We start from the raw sequence: 21,701 nt of genomic DNA on the forward strand, positions 1-21,701 counted from the left end.
GAAGATAGGACAGAGTTAGTAATTTGTTACTTAAGTCAATTTAAAATGCATTTTTGTAAAGGTGATAAAATAAACAACCAAGGCACGTCTAATTACATTACGAGGTGGAATGCCTGAGTGAACATGTAAGTCTTTAGTCAGGATTTGAAAACAGAAACAGACTTGAAGGAATACACAGAATCAGTGACTAGCGACATCAGCAAGTGCATAGATGATGTGACTTCCTTCAGGACCATTACCACACGTGCAAACCAGAAACCGTGGATGACTGCTGAGGTGCGTTCACTACTGAAAACCCAAGACACTGCCTTCAGGCCTGGTGACAAGGCAGCGTACGGCACAGCAAGGGCCAATCTATCCTGGCCATCAGAGAGGCAAAGTGCAACTACGCAGGAAGAATCCACCGTCATTTTATAAACTCCAAGGACACAAAGTGCATGTGGCAAGGCATTCAGGCTATCACAGACTACAAAGCTACATTACTTATCTGTGATGGCGACGCCTCGCTCCCAGATGCACTGAATGATTTCTACGCATGGTTCGAAGCACAGAACAACATGCCAGCAGGTAAGGCCACCCCAACTCTCACCAACCGGGTACTTTGTCTGTTTGCAGCAGATGTCAGGAAGACTCTTTCCAGAGTCAACCCACAGAAAGCTGTGGTTCCTGACAACATAACTGGCCGGGTACTCAGGGAATGTACTTTTCAGCTTGCAGATGTCTTCACAGACATCTTCAACATTTCCCTGAGCCAGGCTGTTGTCCCTGTGTGCTTCAAGACAACCACCATCATCCCTGTCCTGAAGAAATCATCTGTGTCCTATCTGAATGACTACTGACCGGTTGCACTCACGCCTATAATCATGAAGTGCTTCGAGCGACTAGTCATGAAACACATAAAGAGCAGTCTTCCAACCACACTGGACCCATTCCAGCACGTCTACCGTCCCAACTGTTCAACAGAAGATGCCATATCTGCTACCATCCACCTTTCCCTGACCCATCTGGACAAACAGGACAACTATGTAAGGATGCTCATCATTGACTTCAGTTCAGCATTCAACACAAACATCCCTCAGAAATTGATTACAAAGCTGAACTTGCTGGGTCTGACCACCTCCCTCTGCAGCTGGATCCTGGACTTTCTCACTGGAAGACCACAGTCAGTCAGGATTGGCAACTCCACCTCCAGCACCACCACACTGAACACGACACTCCCCAGGGCTGTGTGCTCAATCCACAGCTGTTTACCCTACCGACTCATGACTGTGCTGCAAAGTTCAGTTCAAATCATATCATCAAGTTTGCTGACGACACTACAGTTGTGGGCCTCATCAGCAACAATGACAAGTCAGCATACAGAGAGGAGGTGAACCAGCTCGCAAAATGGTGCACAGTCTCTGACCGCAAGACCCTAGAGCGAGTGGTAAGAACAGCTGAAAAGATCATTGGATTTCCTCTTCCCATCATCGACACCTCATACAAAAACCACTGCATCCACAAAACCACCAGCATTGTGGATGACCCCTCTCACCCCTCTCATGGAGTCTTCGCCCTGCTGCCATCTGGCAGGAGGTACAGGAGCATTCGTGCCACCACTAATAGACTTTGCAACAGTTTCTTCCCTGAGGCAGTCAGGTTACTCAGCACCCTGTGCCTCCCAACACTCACCTGGCACAGTCAAACAGTGAACCCAGTACTACACTACACCACAACTGCCTACAGCTCACAGTCATACCCACGTCCTGTCCTATGTATTTATTTACTGTCTTGTGCTATATTATGTGTCCCACCATGGTCTCCGGAGAAACAACATTTCGTTCCATTCTATACAAGCTGTATAGAGGAATTACAATAAAAACAACTTGAACTTGAACGGTTCAGTTCCATACTTCACAGGAGTTAAGACAGACTGGTGTTGACATCAACGTGTAAATACTGACATCTTTGTGTGATATAAGAGCCAGAACATGACCTGCTTCTCCCGCTCTCTTGTGTTGTTTTCTTTATAACCTTTGTCTCATAACATACAAAAATGAAACTGTTACATGATGTCTAAGAGTCTTGTAGCTGTTGAGAAGATACATTCCATCCCCAAAAGTGTTGTACCAAAGCATAAGGCAGTAAGTGTTAATAGAACAAGATGAGTCCCTCGGGTGTTTCCCTCAAGTGTATAAAGGGACATTGCTCTGGCTCCAGGGTTGGCTCTCTTTGGCTGCTCCAACACTGCTCTTGGTGAACCATGTGAGGAACAGCACTGTGTAATGATTCATACAGTTATACACAAGAACAATGTTCTACACAACTGATATCTGTCTTCACACTGATCTAGGAAAAGATTTCATCAGACAATTATCGCTTCACATAGAATAAACTGTTTTTCACTCATGATTGATCTTTTTCCAAGTTGGAGGCACAAACATTTATAAAGTATTTGATGTTGTGTACAAAATTTGTGGAGATAAAATTAGTTAAATTGTGTTCAGTTACATAACGAATGACATAATGAAGCAAACTCTCTCTGAGAACCACCTTAACTGACAGTTTTTAACATTATGTTCAGCTTTACTGTGTTCTGTTTATATTTTCCAGATTTCCACAATTTTATCTTTTCATCCCCTTTCTGCATAAGTTTATACTGAAAGTTTCCTCAGTTCATGTGTACTGACTGTTAACATGTTTCAGATAGTTTGGTCATGTTTTCCTTCACCCTGCTGGATTTATGTATAATATCAGTTTATTGGGTTAATGATGTTTCTATTGTTTGTCCACCTTTCTATAAACCATTTATATATCTTGCTACATTTGCTACATTAAATCAGTTAACAGGACTTCCTTGATGTGGTAAATGGGAAATTAATTAGTGGCGTGTAAAATGACACATATTTTTAATGATAAAGAACCATATTTTATTGTTCAAAAAGTTCAGTATTGCTTTTAGTCACTTGAGGACAAAGCTGTGAAGTTCCTGAGAAATGAGCTGAACAAGTTCAAGAGGAATCTGAGTCAGGATTACACAGCATGCTTTGAGCCTCAGGATGACAAAGACCTGCACAGTGAAGCTGAGATCCAGAAGATGTGTGGCAGAGAGGGGGCTCTGAAGATCACACTGTACATCCTGAGGACCATGAACCAGAAGGACCTTGCAGACACACTGGAGAAGAGTAAGAACTTTGTGTCTCTCTTCACAGTCTCACATGTCTGAAATATTACTGCACCAAACCAAACAAACATCTGAACAAATAGGCAATAATAAAAATGAATTGTCAGCAAAGTAAAATGAAGAACAGAAGGAAAAAAAACTTCCGTATTTCTAAAGTAAGAACTTTGTGTCTCTTTCTGGGTAAAATGTCCTGTATGACTAAAATATTACTGAGCTATATCTGTTGAGGAACATTTGAGCAAAAAATTCACTCAGGAGATTCTGGCAGAACCAGCAATGTAGAAAATGTACTTACAGCAAAATTAAAAACTTGATGGTACAACACAGGAGACAAGAATTTAACAATGTTTTGAACCCTCCGTTAGACTTGATCTTCTTGTCTTCTTGAAAGTCTCAGATGGTGAGATTAACTGTGTTCACATCTTCAGGTCTCAACTAGAAATACATTTTTTTTTATGATAACTTGAGGCAAACTATTATTCTTCTGTTATTTTTAGGTGAGAAGCAGTTCAGTGTAAATCTTTCAAATACATTTCAGAGCAAAGAGCTTCCGGTTATTTAACATCTACTTCTTCAAAGTATTGATCATTTTTTCCACTTTTCTGTTTTATTGTTCTTCCAGATGAACTCCTGAGAAAATGCCAACATGAATATAGATGTAACCTGAAGAAGAAATTTGAGTGTGTATTTGAAGGGTAAGCAAAGCAAGGAAATCCAGTCCTGCTCAATAAGATTTACACAGAACTCTACATCACTAAAGGTGGAACTGGAGGGATCAATGATGAACATGAAGTGAGACTTATTGAAACAGCCGCCAAGAGTCCAGCAATTGGAAAACTGTGTCTGTGCACAAATTCATTCTTGACTGGGCAGAAGGGAAAGCAAATAAAGATATTCATTTCATATTTGCTTTTCCTTTCCGGGACTGAAATCTGATGAAGGGTAAAGATTACAGTCTGATCGAACTCATTCAGAACTTTGTCCCAGAACTGAAAGAATTTGGATCAGCTGACCTTGAAAGGTGTAAAATCTTGTTCATTTTTGATGGTCTGGATGAGAGTCAACTTCCTCTAGATTTCCAGAACAGTCAGAGCTGGTTTGATGTAACAAAGACAACATCTTTGGATGTGTTATTGACCAACTTCATTAAGGGGAATCTGCTTCCCTCTGCTCTCATCTGGATAACCTCCGGACCAGCAGCAGCAGGTCAGATCCCTCTTGAGTGTGTCCACTAGGATCATCACACATGTGAAGTCAACAAGGAGTCTCTAAATCATAGATGTCATATTCCTGTCTTCTGTTGGATTTCAGCCACTGTTCTTGAGAAGCTGTTTACTAATGAAGACAGTGGAGAACTCCCCAAGACTCTGACTCAGATGTACACACACTTCCTCATCTTTCACTCAAGTCTGAATCAGAAGTATCAGAAGAAACAAATAATGGAGCTTTATAAGATTTTAAATCCAGAGAGAGAATTCCTTCTTAAACTGGGGGAACTGGCTCTTAGGAACCTTGAGACAGGAAATCTTATATTTTACAAGGAGGATCTGAATGAGTGTGGTATTGATGTCAGTGAAGCTTCAGTGTACTCTGGAGTGTGTACAGAAATCTTCAAAGAGGAGTCTGGGTTATGCTAGAAGAAGGTTTACTGCATTGTGCATCTGAGTGTTCAGGAGTATCTTGCTGCTTTGTATTCAGTGTTAAACACAAACAAGAAATATAATTTAATTAAACAGAATGCAGCTCATACTGAAAACTGGTCTGAATTCCTGAACAGTTCAGTGGATCAGGCATTACAGAGCAAGAATGGACACTTGGACCTCTACTTCCACTTCCTTCTTGGCCTTTCAGTGGATTCCAGTAACAGTCACTTTTCTCTTTTCCGTCATCTGGAAAGCGGCTCAGGTCTATTCGAACCTGCACTGCTAGGTACAGGAATAGCTTTAAACCCACTGCTGTAAGAGTATACAACACTAATCAATGTGCCACCTTTAGTAACTAGAGCTGGACTGCTCCTTCCAAACACATTGGTAGCTTACATTGTCACTTTAAGCATTCCCATGTTTTGAGTTCTCTGGCTGTCTGCTGTTATTTATTGTTATTAGTACCACTCATTGTCATTGTTATTGTTTTGTGCAGTGTTTCTATTGTCTTTATTCATTGTCTGTGGAGAAGCATTCAAGAAGAATTTCATGATATTTGTATCTAGATAGATAGAGAGATATACTTTATTGATCCCACACGGGAAATTATTATGTTACAGCAGCAGAACACAAGTCAGATAAATACTTGCAATATATTTTTAAAAAACATATAAAACAAGTGGAAAAATACAAGTTAAAAATACTAGATAAAAATATATGTGCAATTATGTATACTGTTGGAAAAATAGAAGAATAAAAAGTATATTAAATAAAAGAATAAAAAGTATATTAAATAAATTAAAACAGTATGTAGTGCAACAGTAAAGTGCAAGTTGTACAAAACGGTAATACAATCAGTAACAAGATGAACTAACAATAACGCTGAATAGTTCATCTGTCACACAGAGGTGAGCTGTTGTACAAAGTTATTGCGAACAATAGAAATGATTTCCTGAACCGTTCTTTACGGCAGCGGAGCTGAATGAGTCTTTTAGAAAATGAGCTACGCTGTCTCTGCAGCGTGCTGTGCAGTGGGTGGGAAGGAGTGTCTATGATGGAGAGAGCAGTTTGTTCAGTGACCTCCTATTCCTCACTGACTCAAACGTCTCCATGTTCTGTCCAATGATGCTGCCGGCCTTACGGATGAGCTTGTTCACCCTGCCTGCATCTCTGGCATTGATGCTGCTCCCCCAGCAGACCACGGCAAAGTAGATGGCGCTCGCAACAACAGACTGGTAGAAGATCTCCATCATCTTGCTGTACACATTGAAAGATCTGAGCTTCCTCAGAAAATAGAGTCTGCTCATTCCCTTCTTGTACACAGCATCAGTGTGGTCCCTCCAGTCCAGACTGCTGTTCAAGTGGACACCTAAGTACTTGTAGTTCTGAACAGTCTCAACCTCCTCCCCCAGGATCTTTATGGGTCTGACTGCAGTTCTTGTCTTCCTAAAGTCGACGACCATCTCCTTGGTCTTCCGGACATTTAGGAGCAGATGATTCCTGCTGCACCACTCCACAAAGTTATCCACCAGGTGCCTATACTCCAACTCCTTTCCATCTCTAATACACCCCACCACTGCAGAGTCATCAGAGAACTTCTGCAAGTGGCATGATTCAGTATCATACTGAAAATCAGAGGTGTACAGAGTGAACAGGAATGGTGACAGAACAGTTCCCTGTGGTGCTCCTGTGTTGCTAACCAAAACATCAGACAGGAAGCTCCCCAGCTGTACAAACTGAGGCCTGAGATCCAGGAGACCGTAGATGCACTGACACCCATCCCCAGCAGCTTCTCACTCAACAAAAGAGGTTGGATGGTATTAAAGGCACTGGAGAAGTCAAAAAACATGATCCTCACAGTGCTGCCACTCCCATCCAAGTGTGAATGAGCTCGATGCAGCAGATAAGCGACGGCATCATCCACACCCACATGAGGCCGATAGGCAAACTGAAGAGGGTCCAGACTAGATTTAACCTGTGGTCTCAGTTGTATCAGCACCAGTCTCTCCAGTACCTTCATAACATGTGATGTTAGGGCAACTGGTCTCAAGTCACTGGGGCCAGATGGGATGGCTATCTTTGGCACCGGTACTAAACAAGATGTCTTCCATAGCACAGGAATCCTTTCCTGCAACAGACTCAGGTTAAAGATGTGTTGCAGGATGCCAGACAGCTGGGCCGCACAGGACCTCAGGACCCGGGGGCTGATGTGATCCGGGCCTGCAGCCTTGCCTTGATGGAGTCTCTCCAGCCGTCTTCTCACCTGGCCAGTGTTCACATTCATAGGGGTTGGAGTTGGGGGGTTGTGGTCAGACGTACACTGTGGGGGGTGGGAGTGGGTACGATGCAAGGCATTAGAGGGTGACAAAGAGGGTGTGAAGACTGGTCCGGTGTGGGGAGGGCCAGCAGGGGGTCCAGTGCTGAACCTGTTAAAGAACAAATTCAGCTCATTGGCTCTGTCCAGGCTGCCGTCCTGCTGACGATCTCTGATGTTATATCCTGTGATCTGCTTCATGCCCCTCCACACATCCCTCATGCTGTTCAGCTGGAGTTTATTCTCCAGCTTTTGTCTATAAGAGTCTTTACACTTCCTCAGTGCCACCTTCAGTTGGCGCTGTATCCTTCTCATCTCGTCCTTGTCACCAGACCTGAAGGCTCTCTTTTTTTGGTTCAGCAAACCCTTCAGGTCACTGGTAACCCAAGGCTTGTTATTAGGAAAACAGCGTACTGTCCGGGTTGGAATGATAGTGTCCTCACAGAAATTAATATAGTCCGTGATGCAGTCAGTGATGTTATTGATGTCATCCCCATGTGGTCTGCAGAGCACATCCCAATCTGTTGTTTCAAAGCAGTCCTGCAAGACCTCACTGGCCTCCTGAGTCCACCTCCTCACATTCCTTGTGGAAATAAGCTGCCTTTGAACTGCAGGGACATACTGAGGTGTTAAAAGGATAAGACTGTGGTCTGATCTACCAAGTGGGGGCAGGGCAGTGGCGGTATATGCATTCTCAACATTTGCATACAATAGATCCAATGTTTTGTTTTCCCTCCTAGTGCAATCAATGAACTGATGAAAAGTTGGAAGAATTGAGTCCAATCTAACATGATTAAAATCTCCGGTAACGGCCACAAAAGCATTGGGGTGCTGAGACTGTAGCCTAGCAATGGTGGTGTGTACCGCGTCACATGCCGATGCCCCATCAGCTGATGGTGGAATGTAAACCCCGACCAGTATGACGGAGGAGAACTCCCGTGGTAAATAATATGGACGAATACTCAAAGCTAGGAGTTCGGTGTCCGGCGAGCAGAAACGTTCCTTCACAGTAATATGTCCGGGATTGCACCACCGTTCATTCACAAACACTGCAATCCCACCGCCCTTCTTCTTACCGCTCAGCCTGACGTCTCTGTTCGCCCGAACCGTCCTGAAGCCGGGTATGGAGGCACTGTGTTCCGGGAAGTCCGGTTGCAGCCATGTCTCCGTAAAGCACAAAATGCTGCTGTCCCGGTACTCCCTCTGGGTCCGAATCAGTGCCCACAACTCGTCCATCTTATTTCCCAAAGACCTCACGTTATCGGTGATGATCGACGGGACAGATGGTTTAAATCTCCTCCTTTTTGCTCTTCTCTTTGCTCCGGCTCTGCACCCGCGGCGTCTCCTCCTGAGCTCCTCCGGGATAACAGGCCTAGATCCGGGCAGGTATCCTGTATAGGAGAGCGCTAGCAGCTGATCGCGTGTGTACACACTACAGACACAACGCCACTCCGCTCAGCATGTCCCCCCATTACAAAAAGTGAGGAAAACAGCGATACGGTCATTAAAAAGTAATAAAAGTGATAAAAAGTAATAAAAGTCAACGATCAGTTTGACAAGCGACAAGTTTTTTTTTAAAAAAAAACAAGAAATCTAACGAGCTGCTGCAACAAGCTGTCACTCGGCTGGCGCCATCTTTAGTTTACTACTTACTTATCTATGACAATAAACTTGAACTTGAGTCTGTTACAAGAGCTCCTGACACAGAGAAGCTTCTGAAAATAACATCACACCTAATCAATAATTCTAGAAGAAAGTCACATGTTCACCATGGACTGCAGAAAAATTTTAAAACCAAACTTAGAAATGATTCAATATGTTAAACACATTACATACTGACAACACTTCCTGGGAATAAAGGAGAAATTTCTAGTAATGTTAGAATTGCGGCAAGAAATAAATTAACCAGCAGAGAGCAACTAAACAGAAACAAGAATGACAAATTTGAACAAAACAGAACATTATTAAAAACAACAACATACTATTAACACAGTCCTGTCTCTAAGCTCTGCAGGAAATTTCTTTGACCTCAGGGTTTGGCTTTTACTCTGATACACATTTTTCAGTGTGGGACCTTATACGGATAGGTGTGTGTCTTTCCAAATCATGTCCAATCTATTGAATTAACCACAGGTGGACTCAGAAAAAGGTGTAGAAACATCTCAAAGATGATCAATAGAAATGTGATGAACCTGAGCTACATTTCAGGTATCAAAGCAAAGGGTCTGAAAACTTATGTCAATGATATTTCACTTTTTTATTTTTAATTAATTTGCGAAAATATCTAAAATCCTGTTTTCACTTTGTCATTATTGCGTATTGAGTGTAGACTGATGAGAAAAAAAATTCATTTAAATGATTTTAGCCTAAGGCTGCAACAAAAAAAATGTGAAAAAAGTAAAGGGGTTTTAAAACTTTCTGAATACACTGTACCTATGATACTCTGTGTTTATCTACTAATCCAGCCTTTACTGCTGAAACAAAACAACAGAAAAGACAAAAGAAATCTGTGACAACAATACAAATTGACACTCTGTCTCTCTGTCTGTCTCTGTCTCTGTCTGTGTGTGTGTGTGTGTGTGTGTGTGTGTGTGTGTGTGTGTGTGTGTGTGTGTGTGTGTGTGTGTGTGTGTGTGTGTGTGTGTGTGTGTGTGTGAACAAACTGACATGGTGTCACACAGCACCAGTATGCACCATTCAGCATGAGTTTAAAACCCCACTCAGTCTGTGAGAACTTTCTTCACACTTTTTTTCTGATTTTTTCACTTACTGGACCCAGGATACACTAAAGAGTTAGAACAATAACAGCACAAACAGGACAGGAAGTAGAGAGATGTTGACTAAACACGTTTCCACACTGTAACTGACAAAACAACCACCTGGTGCTGTAGTGTGTCTCAACCATGAGCATATAGGAGCTTTTTAAATGTGAAACAGGATAACTTTGACAGAAAGTCACTCCTGCACCCCAAGTATTAGCAATTTTTTAAAAAAGAAATATATAATATAAATTTATATAAAAATGTAGAAAAAAATATATATTTTATATATAAAGTTAGGGGGCGCGGTGGCGCAGTGGGTTGGACCACGGTCCTGCTCTCCAGTGGGTCTGGGGTTCGAGTCCTGCTTGGGGTGCCTTACAACGGACTGGCGTCCCGTCCTGGGTGTGTCTCCTCCCCCTCCAGCCTTACGCCCTGAGTTGCCGGGTTAGGCTCCGGTTCCCCGCAATCCCGTATGGGACGAGCGGTTCTGAAAGTGTGTGTGTGTGTGTGTATATAAAGTTATATATTTATATATATATATATATATATATATATATATATATATCAAATATATATAAAAAAAATGTATAAAATTTATATTAAAAAATAAACATTTTTATTATTTTTAATAAAAATATAAATAGAAAATAAGTTCCTTCAGAAACACAAATTTCTATAACTGAAACATTTGTGTCCTGGGGATGACTATACATGAAAAGTATTTGTTTTACAGTATTTAAATGTTTTTAAATACAGCTGCTGGGTCGTATTTCCCCTCCAGCAAACACATTGTGCTTTGCTTTACACATTACACAGACATACTGTAGCTAGCATATAAATAAGTGATTTTTATATTGTTTACCTGTTTTCTTTATTTCAGGATTACAATTTCTAATGTATCTCACTGTGAGGTGTATGTAATGTATCCCTGTGCTGGGTGAACGGATCTTTTTTTCATTTTAAGGTTATTTGACGCTTTAAATAATGAGGTATTATAAGTTGAACAAGTTGGTTTGTTATAGTTATCACCAGATGTTATCCACCACAAATACACACACATGCACATATGTTCTGAGTCTTTTTATACTGCTCAACCTGTCTTATATCCCTGTAGAAGACACAAAGAACTTCCAATGTCTTCCCCAAGTTGTTCTTAAATGGAGTTCCACCAGTAGCATAAATACACTGTTCCAGAAACTTCCACAGAAGGACATATCACAGAATAGAATTAATAGCACATGGTATACTACATAAGTAACAGTAAAAAGGTGAATTTGAAGCAAAATAAATCAGAATATAATTGTCAATTTAAATCAAAAAGGGAACAGGTCAGTGGGCCACACTTCTCAGAACTTCTCAACGTTGGATCTCAGGAGTGCTTACAACTTAGTCTGTATCAAAGAAGGGACTGAATGGAAGACAGTGTTTAGTACGTCACTGGGGCATTATTAGTATCTCGTTGTGCCTTTTCGTCTTGCGAATGTGCCATTTGTATTTCAGGCCTTTGCCAACAAAGTGTTTTGAATTATGATAAATCAGTTTGTTCTCGTATACTTTCAGAAGACCAAGAGATTCAATTCCAGACAGATACAATGGGCACTGTTCTTCACCAGGTTCAACGTCACCGTTATTATCACCCAGGGTCAAAAACAGTTAAGATTGTTTGAAGCTTCTCCCAGGGATGCTTCCCCAGACACCATTCTATCTGCCACCCGTTTTATCGTCTCAATCCAGTGGGCCCTTCTGGACAAAATCAGGCCTGTTCAAGGCTCCTACCTTTCTGACAGATCCTATCAAGTGGTCTGGCAGGACTCCCGTTCCTCTCCTCTGCCTCTCTCTACTGGTGTCCTCCCCTCTTATTGATATACACTTCCTACCTCGGCCCTGTCATCGCCTCCCATAGATTCAAATACCACTGCTACGCTGACACCCAGCTCATCCTCTGCTTTCCACCTGGAGTGTTAGACATTGCTGCCTGCCTGTTGGACAGCTCTGAATGGATGTATGATCACCACCTCCAACTCAACCTCTTAAAAACAAAGATCCAATACCTCCTAGTTGGCCTGTCTTCCTGTCACGATTTCTCAGTCAAACTGGACAACTCGCTCATTTTGCCTACTTCTTCAGCTAAGAGTCTGAGAGTGATAACGGACTCAAGGCTTTCTTTCTTTCACCACATCAAAGCTAAACTTGAACCTGGAGATACATCCTGCATAACATCCACAGGATCTGTCCTTACCTCACATCCGACTCTGCCAAACTACTTGTCCAGGCCATGGTGACATCCTGTCTGGACTACTGCAACTCTCTCCTGTCTAGCCTTCCCTCTATTGCCATCAAACTTCTACAGCTGATATAGAATGCTGCTGCCTGAGTTGTGTTTGATTTGCCAAAGCATTCCCATGTATCTCCCCTACTCTTTTCTCTGCCCTGGCTTCCTATAGCTGCTCTGATCAAACTGAAGACCCTGGTTACAGCCCACAAATACATCAATAGAACTGCTCCCAGCGATCTACAAGACTTAATCAACAGTTACCCCAACCAGACCACTACACTCTTCCACACCTGCCCATTTAGTGGGCCCACGCACAAAAAGTAAAGCACGGAGGTTCTCAGTTTTGGCTCCGTTGTGGTGGGACAACCTCCCCCTCTCACTCAGAACCGCTGAAACTTCGTCCGAAAACTCACCTCTTCCAGACTCACTTTGCCCATGATCTAAGTTCATGTAAGGTGTAAATGTTCATGTACCATATCTTTAAGATCATGCCCAGATAAGCCTTTATGCAGCTACTGTAATGTACATATGTTTATATGTATCTCAAAAAAAAAAAATTAGTAGGAAGGTTATGAGGAATTGTCAATATTCCGAAAGTTTTATGCTGCTATTTGTGTGATGAACATTGTTGGATATGATGGAAAGAAACTACTTAAAAATCACACGTCTGCAATTGTGTGTTTCCTTTTCCTAATGTAATGCACAGATTGTATTTTCTATCAGATGTATGTCACTTTGAAAAGTGTCTGTAAAGGTAAATGTAAATGTCAAGGCCAAGACCCTGGACCGGGAGAAAGGCAGAGGGACGAGGGGTACGTTATGAAAATTCTGCGTTCAAAGCTCCTTCACTGGGCCCATGACTCCCCCAGTATTGGATGCCCAGGGGCGAGTAGGACTATAAAACTTTTGTCAGAAAGTTTCTGGTGGCCAAACTTGAAGAATGATGTGCTGGACTTTGCCTTAACCTGCGACACCTGGGCACAAGCTAAAGCCCACGATAGTTGCCTGCAGGACTCCTAGAACCACTGCCTATTCCTTATTGACTATGGTCACACATGGCAACAGACTTTATTAAAGATCTGCCCAAATCAGATGGGAATACGGCTGTAATGGTGGTGGTTAACCTGTTTTCAAAGGCATGCAGGTTGATAGCCATCAAGGGGCTACCCACAGACATGGAAACTGCTTAGCTATCATTCTTGCAGATCTTCAGACTGTATAGTATCCCTGAAGACCTTGTTTCTGTCCAGGGTCCAAAATTCATGTCCAGGGTATGAAGAGCTTTCTATTCTTGGTTTAGGGTATTGGTTTGCCTGAGCTCGGGATATCATTCACAACGTTACACGATGGCGCCGCGGATGGCCGCCTCGGTGTGGAGCTCCACAGTTGTTTTACTGTTTTTGTTAGTTTGCCCTGTCTTTAGTTATACTCCGACAATCAGTTTTACCAGGGAAGAACTGCTGAACATTCGGCAGTACACACCACCCGACATTTTACCGGTTTTCAACTTTTCTGACGTTTTGCTGGACATTGTAGTCGGAGGTGCAGCGGCGCTGCTCAAGCGCTCCAAGCGCTCCAAGACGCGCAAGCGCGGAAAGCGAGCCGGCGCGCTTGTCAAGCTCCGAAAGCGCGGCTTTAGAACAGCGCTGCCTAGTATCCATCTGGCGAACCTCCGCTCCTTACCCAACAAAATGGACGAACTTTTCCTCCTGTCCCAAAGAAACAAGGACTTTTTCAACTCTGCTGCTCTGTGTTTCACGGAAACCTGGCTGAATGAAGCCATCCCGGACAGCGCGCTACATCTGCCGGGCTTCCAGCTGTTCAGAGCGGATCGCGACGCGGAATCAGCGGGGAAATCACGTGGCGGTGGGACATGCTTCTACATCAACGAAAGGTGGTGTACAGATGTGACAGCGTTGAAGAAGATGTGCTGTCCCGACCTAGAAGCGCTCTTCATCAACTGCAAGCCTTTCTACTCGCCGCGGGAGTTTTCCTCGTTCATCCTCGTAAGTGTTTACATTCCACCGCAAGCGTGCGTGAACGCAGCGCTGCAACAGCTGGGCGACCAGATCACTGACACAGAGCAACAACACCCGGACTCTGTTATAATCATTCTCGGGGACTTTAATAAAGCAAATCTCTCCCGTGAACTGCCAAAATACAGACAGCATATTACATGTCCCACCAGAGACAGTAATATTTTGGACCACTGCTACACCACAGTAAAGGATGCATACCACTCTGTTCCACGGGCAGCTTTGGGGCTCTCTGATCACTGTCTGGTTCATCTTATACCGACCTACAGGCAGAAACTGAAATCAGCTAAACCTGTAATAAGGACTGTTAAAAGATGGACTGGGGAAGCAGAGCAGGACTTACAAGCCTGCTTCGAGTGCACTGATTGGAGTGTTTTTGAGGCTGCTGCTAGCGATCTGGATGAGCTCACAGACTCTGTAACATCATATGTCAGTTTCTGCGAGGATATGTGCATCCCTACCAGGACTCGTTTAACATACAACAATGACAAACCGTGGTTCACTGCAAAACTCAGACAGCTTCGTCAGGCCAAAGAAGACGCCTACAAGAACGGGGACGGAGTCTTGTATAAACAGGCCAAAAACACACTGGCAAAGGAGATCAGAGTGGCTAAGAGAAACTACTCTGAAAAGCTGAAGAAACAGTTTTCAGCCAACGATCCTGCGTCAGTGTGGAAAGGCATGAAAGACATCACAAATTACAAGACACCACCCCCCGGCACCGTGTCAACTCAACAACTAGCCGACGATTTGAATGAGTTTTATTGCAGGTTTGATAAACCCTGCCTCACACCCTACACCCATTCAGACCCTCTCTCCACCAATCACTTAACAACTCAAGTAACCCCCACCTCCCCCCCTCCTGTACCTTTGATCTGCGAAGAGGAGGTGCGTCGGGTCTTCATCAAACAGAAGACAAGGAAAGCACCAGGCCCAGACGGTGTCTCACCGGCCTGCCTAAAAACCTGTGCTGACCAGCTGGCCCCTATCTTCACAAAGATCTTCAACAGATCACTGGAGATGTGCGAAGTTCCTTCCTGCTTCAAACGCTCCACCATCATCCCCATCCCAAAGAAACCAAGATCACAGGACTTAATGACTACAGACCTGTCGCCTTAACATCTGTGGTCATGAAGTCACTTGAAAAACTGGTGTTGGACTACCTGAAAGACATCACTGGACCCTTGCTGGACCCCCTGCAGTTTGCTTACCGAGCAAACAGGTCTGTGGATGATGCAGTCAACATGGGACTGCACTACATTCTGCAACATCTGGACAAACCAGGGACTTATGCGAGAATCCTGTTCGTGGACTTCAGCTCAGCCTTCAACACCATCATCCCACACCTCCTCCTGTCCAAATTAACCCAACTCTCCGTGCCCACCTCCATCTGTCAGTGGATCACCAACTTTCTGACAGACAGGCAGCAGATAGTGAGGCTGGGAAAATTCTCATCCGAAACTCGCACAATCAGTACTGGAGCCCCCCAGGGATGTGTGCTCTCCCCACTGCTCTTCTCCCTGTACACCAACGACTGCACCGCAAAAGACCCGTCTGTCAAACTCCTGAAGTTTGCAGACGACACCACACTCATCGGCCTCATCCGGAATGGCGACGAGTCTGCCTATAGACAGGAGGTCCAAGAGCTGGCTGTCTGGTGCAGTCATAACAACCTGGAGCTGAACACGCTCAAAACAGTGGAGATGATCGTAGACTTCAGGAGAAACACCTCAGCATTATCCCCACTCACCATCATGAACAGCACTGTGGCAACAGTGGAGTCATTCAGGTTCCTGGGCACCACCATCTCACAGGACCTGAAGTGGGAGCCCCACATAGACTCCATTGTGAAGAAGGCCCAGCAGAGGTTGTACTTCCTTCGTCAGCTGAGGAAGTTCAACCTGCCACAGGAGCTACTGCTGCAATTCTACTCCGCAGTCATTGAGTCCGTCCTCTGCACCTCTATAACTGTCTGGTTCGGCTCAGCTACGAAGTCAGACATCAGAAGACTGCAGCGGATAGTTCGGACTGCTGGAAGAATCATCGGCACATCCCCCCCAGCTCTCCAAGAACTGCACTCGTCCAGAGTCAGTAAAAGGGCGAGCAAAATCATTCTAGACCCCTCACATCCAGGCCACTTCCTCTTCGAACCCTTGCCATCTGGCCGGCGCTACAGAGCACTGTGCACCAGGACAGCCAGGCATAAGAAAAGTTTCTTTCCTCAGGCCATCTACCTCATGAACACCTAAATCTCTCCCCTAGAGAGTAAACCGTGCAATACATAATGCTATTTATATTTATAACTATTTATCACATTTCTCTTACACTCCCTTGCATTTGTATCTAGCGACTATTTTTGTACTATTTTTGTATATTGGGTACTTCATATTTCTTAAATATTTTTTATCCCTTGCTCATATACTCTATCTTCTCATCTGTGTCTTGTCACTGTCATTCTGTCTGTGCTGTGGTAGTTCCTGTCACCAAGACAAATTCCTTGTATGTGCGAACATACTTGGCAATAAAGCTCGTTCTGATTCTGATTCTGATTCTGATTCTTAATGGACAAGTGGAGCAAGTCAATCAAGAGATTGGACACTATATGTGCAGCTTCTGTGCATGCAATCAAATGAAGTGGAGTCGGTTCCTCCTGTGGGCAGAGTATGCCCGGAATCCCCTTGTTCTTTCCTCCACCAGACTAACTCCTTTTCAGTGTGTTTTAGGCTACCGACCCCTATTGTTCCCCTGGACAGTTTAATCCACCACGGTCCCTGCAGTAGAGACTGCTACAAAAGGAGTGAGGCCATATGGGAATTTGCTCATACTCATCTCCAGGACTCAGTGGCTTCACAGAAGAGGAAAGTCCACAGAAGACGTCAAACTGTATTGTATCACCCCAGACAACAAGTGTGGCCGTCGACTCATGATATCAAACTGTCTTCCTTCAAAGAAGTTAGCCCCCAGATATATTGGGCCACTTATGATCCTAAACAGGATCACTCTGGTTGCGTACTGTTTACAGCTACCTCCCCATTACAGAGTATGCCCCACCTTCCATGTTTCCCAGCTCAAACCCCATTGCATGTCCCCTTGACAGAGTCAGTCCGTCTCCTCTTCACCTCCCATGGACATTGATAGTTCTCCACCATATTTGGAGCGGGCCCTCCTGGAATCTAAATGCTGCATTGGTACACTCTGCTACCTTGTTGACTAAGAGGGGTATTGTCTTGAAGAACAGTTCTGGGTGTCAGCCCATGACATTCTGAACCCAGCCCTTATAGAGGACTTCCATAGGACACGCACGGACCTACCCTTTCCTCATCCTAGAGGTCGTCCCCCTTCTTGTTGACAGCTAGCATTGGGAGCCGCTGTTGGAGGGGGGTGTACTGTCATGACCCAGAATGATTTGAGCGATCATGATGAATGCAGCTCCAGATCCATCCAGCCCCACCAGGGCACCTGATCCCAAATTGCTAACCAGCCATATAAAGGGGGTGAAGGGGTACCACCGGATTGCAGATAATTAGTCAGCATCACACTGCCTTGCCTGCATTCATCAAAAGATCCTTGTTAATCTACCTGTTTTCTGAAAGTCTCACTCTCTGTGCATTTCTATTCCTGTCTTGTCTGCACCAGTCCTTCATGCCCCTGTCCAGGTTCCGTGTTCTAGTCCTATCTCCATAATGCCTGTACACCTGTTCCACTTATTGTCCTCGTAAGAAAACTGTATGCATCTCTTTGCCCCGTGTTTATCATATTGCTTGAGCCCTTATTAATCTACAGTGAGCACTTTTATTTAGATTCTGCATTTGGATTGTCACTACTTTCATCTGTGTCCGGACGTTGCAATTCTACTGTCCATCAGAATGAAGGGTTGCCTTTCATTTACATAGATGTAGTAACACTAAATTAACAGTGACAACTGAAAGTTCACTATAAAAACAATAAACTGTAATACACTGTCATTTACATTTATGAGACACTTTTCTCCAAAGTGATATTGAGCTCAAAGAAAACAAAGGTTCATCTGTAACCTGGTGAATGAATGATCACACAAGGTCCAGTGGAATTTCAGAGAGATTTAATCTTGGGCTCAAAGAGCTATTTACTGTCCAGAGTTACACACATATAATAAACTTCAGTTATCGAAATATAGAAATGTCCCAGAAAGGATATGTTACCCTGATGGTATAACTGACTTGTAAGAATAAGTCAAAAACAATATAAAATAAAATAATAATAATCAATCATGTCAGTTTGTCTGATACAAGTGCCAGTAATCCAGTATCTCAAGGTTACATTAACAGGATTTGGTAAAATCTGTTTTTTATCTGGACATTTAACACTATTTTTACAGTGTTTTAACTGTGTTTCATCTGCAGACTCCTGCCAGCTCACACTGGACCCCAACACAGCACACACACTCCTGTATCTGTCTCAGGACAACAGAAAGGTGACATGGAGTAAAGAGAAACAGCCACATCCTGATTATCCAGACAGATTTGACTGTTATAGACAAGTTCTGTGTGTGTAGAGAGTCTGTCTGGTCGCTGTTACTGGGAGGTTCAGTGGACTGGATATGGGGCTGCAATAGGAGTGACTAGAAATAAGGAGGGAAGGAAACAGTGTTGACTGTGGGTTTGGATCCAAAGACAAATCCTAGGTTATGTACTGCACTTTTAGGAGATACTTTGTCAGACACAATAAGAAACACACTGCCATAGCTGTACACCCCTCCTCCAGAGTAGGAGTCTATATGGACTGTGTGTCTGGCACTCTGTCCTTCTGCAGCATCTCCTCTGGTGAACTTCCGCACCAATGTCAGCAGGTACAACTAAGCAATACATGTTACGTGATACACAACACGCAGGTGTGCCGTCAGACGATACATTCAGGAACTTACGGTGAACAGGGACTCCATTCTTTTCAAAGATGCCGTCTCAGCTACTGGCGTTTGACGCTCTGCCTCCAAGTTCCTCCTGTACAGGTTCACCTCCACATTCACTGAGCATCTCTGTCCTATTTTTGGGCTTTATGGTTATTCCTCAGTGTCCCTGTGTGAAGTGGAATAAGAACAAACACGCACACACAATTATATAGATCAATTTAATGTCTTGAACTGATGCAGTAAAAATTACTCAGCTGTAATTGTAACTTAATACTGTTAATATGTAATGTATATAATGTGGAGTACTGTGTAGAGCAAAGTGTGTGTGTGTGTGTGTGTTACTTCCTTGTACAGGGTTTTGGTGTATTTTTATTTCTTCTACAGGTCTGATGTCAACCATTAGTTCTCATCTCTGACCGTCATCTCATCGCTGACAATCATCAGTCCTGCATCACTTCCTCCGTTTGGACCAATCACTTCTAAGCTTTCATTTTAAAAACACCATCTGTAGGCATAAATAGAAAGCCCTGCAAAATAAAAATGCCTGCACCGTGACAGTAATGTCTTCCACTATACTGGTTAAAGTGATTCACCTTGCAACAACAGGACAAGGCTCTGGATGCTCTCAATTTCTCTCCTAAAAGTTCTTCTTTTTTGGGCAATTCTCAACCGATTTCCATGAAATATAACTTATTTCAAAGCTGAATATATTTTCTATCAGTTGATCAAACCAGATACGAAACATCACTTAGACAGAAAGGTGAACGATGCCATGAACTTTACACATGTAAATATACAGTATTGGTTCCAAGGCATTGGGCTATTGTATCAGCTACTGTCGGTAATGAAATAAAAATTCTGGAATGTTGAGTTCTCTCTCTGCGTCTCTTTAAACATGACTAAGTTTAAGCTGTATTTTGCATTAACTGATGTGCTTGAGTAAAAAAAAAGTGTCAAGAACTGTCAGGAGCACATTATAGCGGCACAGTGGTGCAGCAGGTAGTGCTGAAGCTCAGTCACCATTGACAGACACTTGAGGAGATGAGATCAGGCAAAAGGCCTCATGACTCTTGTTTCTTTGTTCTGTTTTTTTTTTAAAAATACAGTATATAAACAGTTGAATGAATGTGTAAACGCTGTGTCATGCCGCCGCCACCGGACCAAACAACCACACCTGTGCCTCATCAGAGCAATGGGACATAAGCAGAGCCACATGGACTAACCAGGTCATGGAACCTTGTAAATTCTCACCATTCTTGCCTGAGATGCTGCACGCACGCTTCTTACCTCCTTTCTGGTCTTCCTTGCCCCTTTGCCCTTGTTGTTCCTGGTTCTTGAGATTCCATGTTCCCGACCTACAGTCTAATTTGACAGATTCTGACTCTTGTCTCATGCCCTGGACGACGTAAGCACCTTGGAAGATTCCCACCTGTCCCAGACCTTGATTTTGGATTGCCCCATTTTTTCTAGAAAATAAAGATCCCCATGACTGGGTCCACAACCTCATCCTCAATCTCCAGTCTGAGTCCCTTGACATTCTGAGTGCCTGGTGTGTGTGTTTTGTTTTTCAGTGTCAGATTAGTCTTTGGTACGTTACAGGTATAACAAAGCCAAAGCAGGGCAGGTACACAGCATGGTATAGTACAGTGCAGTATAGTCCAGTACTAGAGTGATTCATGGAGGAAACTCCACTCTTATGCTGTGTTATAATAAACAATGATAAATATTGAAGTAACTGTCTATTTCATGGGATTTGGTCATATCTTAGAATAAACAAGTGTCAATTTCGGGTTTTAAGAACCAATAAAAGTGTCTACTATTAAAAGTAACAGTAATTGCCACTTTGGTTTGTGACAACTCACCTCATATGAAAGATATTTGAAGGGTTACACCACCAGTACGTCGCTTTATCATGGGCACAAGTGTAACTCATCGTTTTCCGTGAACTTCAGTAAACAAAAATCGATGGACAAAGAAAGAGAACAGAAGAGACAGAAGAAGAAGAGGGGCAGGGAAGTAGAAAACGAGGAAAAAAGAGGATCTTAGAATTTCTCAATTAGAATGATTGAGAATGTCTACACCGCCGGTCCGTTCCACTATCATAATATTGTAACGACCCGCGTTAGTGATTTAATGTAAATAGTTGCATTATAGGAAATCTGTAAATAACGTCTGTAACCGCTGGGGGCACTTCGGGGGGAAATGGTGGGTTGACTGTGTCTGCCAGTGTGTTGAGGGAGAACCTAGGAGCGCTAGGCAGGCTGGCCGTAAGCACAGGTCCTGGAAGAAACGGAGTCCTCGGGCCGAGAGCATCATTTCCTTTGTGCCGGTGTTCGAATAAATCATTCGTTATGAACGCTGTCTCCGCGTCCTTCTTCGCCCCGTCCAAACACACACGCCGGCGCTGCCGCGCGCCACAATATGTCTTATCCTTTCATTTACGGGTTAAGTTAAAGGTATTTAGAGAAGCCTACAATCAATTAAACATTTGCGGTTGAGCTTTGATTTATTTTATTTGTTCAATTTTCTATCAGCAGCTCACACAGCCTGAACTACACTTCCTGACCAGGACGAGCTGGACGAACACGAGCATGAAGCTGTTAGACTGCAGTGTTGCTTT

The 21,701-nt window shown here is 43.5% G+C and overlaps 1 long non-coding RNA gene across 2 annotated transcripts; it reads right to left on the bottom strand.

The window, feature by feature from the left end:
* Window positions 1-18,472: 18,472 nt before the first annotated feature.
* Window positions 18,473-21,242, bottom strand: LOC108931918 (uncharacterized). 2 transcript variants are annotated; one of them, XR_001965956.2, is made up of 4 exons: window positions 20,944-21,242; window positions 20,369-20,547; window positions 19,097-19,247; window positions 18,473-18,793 (listed from the first exon to the last, which is right to left on the bottom strand). It is a non-coding gene; the product is annotated as an uncharacterized LOC108931918 (long non-coding RNA). The 2 variants fall into 2 exon arrangements; XR_001965955.2 differs by lacking the exon at window positions 20,944-21,242 and having other exon boundaries at window positions 20,369-20,891.
* Window positions 21,243-21,701: the final 459 nt, after the last annotated feature.

Source organism: Scleropages formosus, chromosome 6 (genome assembly GCF_900964775.1).
Source record: "Scleropages formosus chromosome 6, fSclFor1.1, whole genome shotgun sequence".
In the NCBI taxonomy this organism is placed as follows: Eukaryota; Metazoa; Chordata; class Actinopteri; order Osteoglossiformes; family Osteoglossidae; genus Scleropages; species Scleropages formosus.